Source organism: Lontra canadensis, unplaced genomic scaffold, assembly GCF_010015895.1.
Source record: "Lontra canadensis isolate GAN:19392208 unplaced genomic scaffold, GSC_riverotter_1.0 scaffold9, whole genome shotgun sequence".
NCBI classification, from domain to species: domain Eukaryota; kingdom Metazoa; phylum Chordata; class Mammalia; order Carnivora; family Mustelidae; genus Lontra; species Lontra canadensis.
In genome coordinates, this window is record NW_022631003.1 from 16087577 (window position 1) to 16094140 (window position 6564).

The 6564-nt window shown below is 45.1% G+C and overlaps 1 non-coding gene across 1 annotated transcript; it reads left to right on the plus strand.

Moving 5' to 3' along the window:
- Positions 1–3917: 3917 nt before the first annotated feature.
- LOC116866463 lies at positions 3918–4024 on the plus strand. The gene has a single exon (XR_004382395.1). It is a non-coding gene; the product is annotated as a U6 spliceosomal RNA (small nuclear RNA).
- Positions 4025–6564: the final 2540 nt, after the last annotated feature.

Genomic DNA, 6564 nt, shown 5'->3' on the forward strand with positions numbered 1-6564 from the left:
AACCACCATATTTAGCATATAGCTTACTTTTTTTTTTTTTTTAGAGAGATTTTATTTATTTATTTGACAGACAGAGATCACAAGTAGGCAGAGGCTGGCAGAGAGAGGGGAGGAAACAGGCTCCCTGCTGAGCAGAGAGCCTGATTGGGGGCTCTATCCCAGGACCCTGAGATCATGACCTGAGCCGAAGGCAAAGGCTTAACCCACTGAGCCACCCAGGCACCCCTATTTTTTTTTTAAGATTTTATTTATTTATTTGACAGATAGATCACAAGTAGGCAGAGAGACAGGCAGAGAAAGAGGAGGAAGCAGGCTCCCCACTGAGCAGAGAGCCCGATGTGGGGCTCAAGCCCTGGGATCATGACCTGAGCTGAAGTCAAGAGGCTTAACCCACTGAGCCACCCAGGCGCCCCTATTTTTTTTTTTTTAAGATTTTATTTTTCATTGAGAGAGAGGCAGAGAGCACAAGCAGGGGGAGAGGCAGGGGGAGAGGGAGAAGCAAACTCCCCACTGTGCTGGGAGCCTAACATGGGGCTCAATCCCAGGACCTGGAGATCATGACCCAAGCTGAAGGCAGAGGCCCAACCATCTGAGCCACCCAGGTGTCCCTAGAGCTTACATTAAAAAGAAAATCAGACCACTATGTTGAAATGCAGGAGAACACGGTGTGACCCATAGCAACTTGTCTAACCTGGTTAAGGCTCAGTTCCACATCTGGAAAGTGGGGGTAACCACACGTTTGGTGTCTGTGTCCAAGTAGATTTCATCTTGGGCTTCTGCATCCCCTCATTACTCTGATAAGAACTGGCCAAGGAAAAGCATCTATCTGATGAAAAAGTCCTTCATCATTCTGATAGTTAATCATGTTACCTAATATCTTAGACCCTCAAAGCCCTTGACCTTAACATTCTCATTAAGTGATAATTGACTGTTTCCATTCAAAGATGAAAAAACAGAAGACAGAGATGGGAGGACTACACCCCAAATTTGGGAGAGAAAGGGGAAGAAGAATGGGGAGCAATTTCTAACTGGAGCTATGGCATCTTATTTTGTTAAAAAGAAAAAGGATGAAAACAAATATGACAAAATGTTAATGTGTATTTTATGTGGGCATTGGAAACATTTTTTTGTTGCAGTATTGTCCATATTTTTTATATGCTTCAAATACTTCTCAATTTTATAATAAATAGTAAAAGAAAACCAAAGGACATAGAAAAAACTGCAATTTTCCAAATAATTACATTCTTTAAAAAATAAATTACATTTTGGGATGCCTGGGTGGCTCAGTGGGTTAAGTGACTGACTCTTGAAGTTGGCTCAGGTCATGATCTCAGGGTCCTGGGATCTGCGCCCCACATCAGACCGTGCACTCAGCATGGAATCAGCTTTGGTTCTCTTCCTCACCCTCTGCCTCTCTTCCCAAAGAAAACACTAACAGTGAATCATTTTGGCAAACATACAGGACTTTCAAAGGGCACTTGAAACTGAAACTTAATTTGGTGGGCTGTTCCTCAAATAATTGGGAATTTAACTGAGTAAACACACTTTGTTTGCCTTTAAAGTACTAGTTTATTCATATGCAATGAAAGAAATTCTCTAGGACAAAAACTGAAGCAACTGGGTGTTGTGGTTTTAATTTCTAAGACCTTATTCCTAAAGAAGATCCCTCAATAAGGAAAAAACTGATAATAAAATTCATTGACCATTTACTGAGTTCCTATGTGCTAGATCCTGAGGGCTCGGTCTGAGTCACTCACTGACTTCTCACAACAGCTTTCATTCTCCCCTCATGAAAGAGAAGCAGGCAGTACCCTTTACAGCTACCACATGGTGAAGCTGCCATAGGTCCTAAATTCGCCTGCCTAACCATAGCTGACACTGCCTTCTGTGCTCAACCAGCCTAGAAGGGGAGTAGAGTCAGACCATCTCAGAGAAAAATCAGGTTTCTGTCAGTCAGAAATAATTTGCAGTGAATTAATTTTAATAGAGTATATTGTTGTGAGAGAGATGTGCTATTTGAAGTTCGAAATGAGAGAGGATTTAGCTCTCTATGCCTTATTTTGGATACAAGGAGGGAGAACCTGCATTCATTTTGCCATGGAGTAAGTCACCATTATTTTTAAGATTTTTTTTTTAAAGATTTTATTTATTTATTTGACAGAGAGAGACACAGAGAGAGAGGGACCACAAGCAGGGGGAGTGGCAGGCAGAAGGAGAAGCAGGCTTCCCACTTGAGCAGGGAGCCTGATGTGGGGCTCGATCCCAGAACCCTAGGATCGTGACCTGAGCCAAATGCAGCTGCTTAACCGACTGAGCTACCCAAGCACCAAGGTTTTCCTTCTCTCTCTCTTTTTTTTTTTTTTTTTTAGTATTTTATTTATTTATTTGACAGAGAGAGATCACAAGTAGGCAGAGAGGCAGGCAGAGAGAGAGGAGGAAGCAGGCTCCCCTTCGGGCAGAGAGCCCAATGTCGGGCTCGATCCCGACCTGAGCCAAAGGCAGTGGCTTTAACCCACTGAGCCACCCAGGCACCCAAATTTTCTTTAAGTCATCTCTACCCCCAGTGTGGGGCTTGAACTCATGACCCTGAGATTAACAGTCGATGTGCCACCGACTGTACCAGACACCATGGTTATGGCAGGTTCCCATGGGCATGACCTGTTGCCAGGGCATCTAAAAAAAAAAAAAAAAAAAAAGCCTGTGCCTGGGAGATCAATACTGTCCTCAGGAGGAAGAGTCACATTCCACTACGGGGATAGCTCTGGTCACGTGATGTCTCCTCTACAGACATGTTCATTTTGTAACTGTAAGGGCCTATTCTGCCGGAGCAGCCCCACCCCATTTTTACAGCCATTTTGCTCTAAAACTTAAATTGACCTTGCCCCCGCCCCCCCAGGGGAACTTATTTAAAAGCAAGTCCAGGAAACCAGTCCCAGGTAACAAAGTCCAAGTACAAGGGTGGGTGAGGCCAGGTGGAGGTATTCAATCAGTGGGGGGCGCATACTGTCTCCCTAGCTACCAAGGAGTAGGGGCCCCGCCCTTTGGGAGCCTTTTGGCGCCAATCCTAACTAAGGTGTGATAGGCTGGTTCAAATGTCTACTAGGGTAAATTGTAATTCAATTGGTCACCTAGCATCACTGTGGAGTTTCCTGTGTGTGTTACAATCTCATTGGCCACCTGTGTGTGGCCAGGCCCAACCACATGGCCTTTGCTCTATAAAAGTTAGTCTGGAAAGCAGGGAGGAGTCGTCCTCTCTGGAGGAGCGTCCCCAATTGGTCTGTTTGACGGTCGGTAGGATTCCTGATTCTTGGCACGAAATAAAGCTTTGTTTGACCTTCGCTTTGTATCCGACCCGCTCCTTTAATCACGGACCCATCACTGGGGTACCCAATTTTGGGGGACCCAACATAACTTAAGAAGAATAAAAGGACATGTTTTTAGCAAATTTTATAAAGATTTTATTTATGGGGCCCCTGGGTGGCTCAGTGGGTTGAGCCTCTGCCTTCACCTCGGGTCATGATCTAGGGGTCCTGGGATGGAGTCCCGCATCAGGCTCTCTGCTCGGCGGGGAGCCTGCTTCTCCCTCTCTCTCTCTCTGCCTACTTGTGATCTCTGTCAAATAAATAAAATCTTAATAAGTAAATAAATAATAAAGATTTTATTTATTCATTTGCAAGAGAGAGACAGAGCACAAGCAGGGAAAGAGGTAGAGGGAGAGGGAGAAGCAGACTCCCCACTGAGCTGGGAGCCTGACATGGGGCTGGATTTCAGGACCTGGAGATCATGACCTGAGCCAAACGCAGGCACTTAACTGACTGAGCCACCCAGGTTCCCCTTTTTGCCAGTTTTCCTTGAGATTTCATTAATCTCGGGAGGTTGGGAGGTGGAGGAAGGAATGAAGAAATAAAAAGTGTTCTGTGCTCGCTTCGGCAGCACATATACTAAAATTGGAATGATACAGCGAAGATTAGCATGGCCCCTGCGCAAGGATGACACGCAAATTCGTGAAGCGTTCCATATTTAAAAAAAAAAAAAAGTGTTCTGTGGCTAAATATGGGCAATTTATCAAATACAAGACAGAAATCTGACAACTCCTGTTTAATAAGGAGTACCTATACCCAGAGCCTAAGGTATCCGACTTTGAAATCTCTGTCTCATAAGACTGCAACTTTAGATATACAGAAATGCTTTTTTTGTGCAGGAAAGACATTCCAGGGAGATAATGATCCTTTTTTTTTTTTTTTTTAATTTATTTGACAGAGAACACAAGTAGACAGGCAGGCAGAGAGAGGAAGGAAAGCAGGCTCCCTGCTGAGCAGAGCCCCAGGCGGGGCTCCATCCCAGGACCCTGAGATCATGACCTGAGCCGAAAGCAGAGGCTTTAACCAACACTGAGCCACCCAGGCGCTCCCCTTCTTAATAAATACAAATAGAAACCTAATGGTGGCCTCAGAGTTTCTACGGAAGATGCCTGAGGGGCAGTTGAACTAGGCTCTAAGAATTGTCCACATGGAAGAGGAGAACAATTGCTGATGGAGAGAGATTGCTGCAGGAGCACTAAGGCTCCCCTGTTCTCTTCTGTGCTCAGCAACCTCCATTTTCTTCATTACATTAAGTATTTCATTCAGGGGCACCTGGGTGGCTCAGTTATAGCATCGGCCTTCGGCTCAGGTCACCACCCTGGATTCCTGGGACAAAGTCCCACATCAGGCTCCCGGCTCAGTGGGAAGTCTGCTTCTCCCTCTGCCCCTCATCCGGCTCCTGCTCTCTCTCTCTCTCTCTCTCTGTCTCAAATGAATAAAATGTTTTTTAAAAAGGGGGGCGGCGCTTGGGTGGCTCAGTGGGCTAAGCCTCTGCCTTTGGCTCAAGTCACAATTTCAGGGTCCTGGGATCGAGCCCCGCATTGGGCTCTCTGCTCAGCGGGGAGCCTGCTTCCCCCTCTCTCTCTGCCGGCCTCTCTGCCTACTTATGATCTCTCTCTCCTTCTCTGTCAAATAAATAAATAAAATCTTAAATAAATAAATAAATAAATAGTATTTATCCACAGACCTCACTATGTGCATAGCACTACAGAAGCCGGTAAGGTACAAAGCTAAGTGTCAAGTAGATTTGTTGCCCTCTAAACGCTTGTCATTTCCCTTACATCCAATGGAACAATTACATGAACATGACACACTTGGGCAATCAATAAATTTACGAAGAATGCATCAAAATACAAACCGAAGATGAAGTGAGAAGAGATTTGGTGAGTACTAAAGGAGGTGGGTAGAGAGAATATGAAGTTGATATGAGAGGAAAGTTCTCCTCTAAAAACTCCGTAGGCACAGCCTGTTCTCAGGCTGAATCAAACACCTGAGGTTGAGGAAAGTTGACCAGAGAGGGGAGGGCCAAGGTTTTGAAAAAGCAGCTGAGGAGTTCAAGACTTTATCTGCTAAGAATTGGGGAACTACTAGTGAGGTGACCTGGAGAAGAGAGTGTTGGGGATGGGGGACGGCTGTGTTGTAACCCCAACCCGTGAGGAGCAGACAAACAAGCTTGCCCACCTCTTGAGAAACTTCCTGTGGTTTTCTGAGGGACTCGCTGCACAGAGGTTGAGCACTGGCTGAGCATTGGGAAACCTAACTCCAAATCCTTGAACTTTGCTGTCACTGTTGTTGAAAACAATGAAGCAAAATTCAATCTTCCACTAAACTCAAAGCATTCAAGGGATATGGGCAGTGGAGAAACCAAGAAACTTTTTCCTCCACCATCTGAGGTGCAGTATCTGGGGCCCTACTGTTTAAGTTGACAAAAGATAGGTTAACAGGAGAAAAGGATCCACTGCATATGCATACGGAAGCTTTACAGAAGAGGAGTGTGAACCCAGGGAGCCTGATAGACGCAGCACTTCTGTATCTTTAAATCAGGGTGGAGATGGAGGGTGTGGGCTGTAGGGAGGTGACTAGGAAATGTCTGGTAAATCAGGGTTGTTTACAAGGTTTGTTAAGCGGACTCCAGTCATCTCAGGTGATAAAAGCTGTTATAGGAGCCATTCTCTTTCTAGAAAGGGAGAGGAAGACAACTTTACAAATGAAAATGGCCTTTATAAATGTAAATATCCTTTACAAAAGGGAAATTTATACACTGGTTTTAGAGTTGCCCACCCCACCCCCACAGTTGGCTGGTGCTCAGTTGCCTTCAGCTCAAAAAAGTCTTGGCCAAAGGGGCATATTCTGGAGTGGCGTAGCCTGATCCCCTTCAGTACCGTGCTGGAGGTACCATCAGCTTACTACTTGCCCCATAATTCCACAAATATAAAAGAGCAATCCTATTCACCTTCGCTAAAGAAACTTGAACCTTTTGGGGGCACCTGAGTGGCTCAGTTGCTTAGCATCTTCCTTTTTGGCTCAGGTTATAATGGGGAGGGGGGCTGCAGCAGGGGAGTCGGCTTCTCCCTCTTCCTCCTCCCCTGCTCTTGTGCACGCTCTATTATTCTATCTCCCTCAAATAAATAAATGAAGTATTTTTTTTGAAAAAAGAGAAGAAACCTGTAACTTTGAAGTAGAAGTTCCTTTAACAGAAACA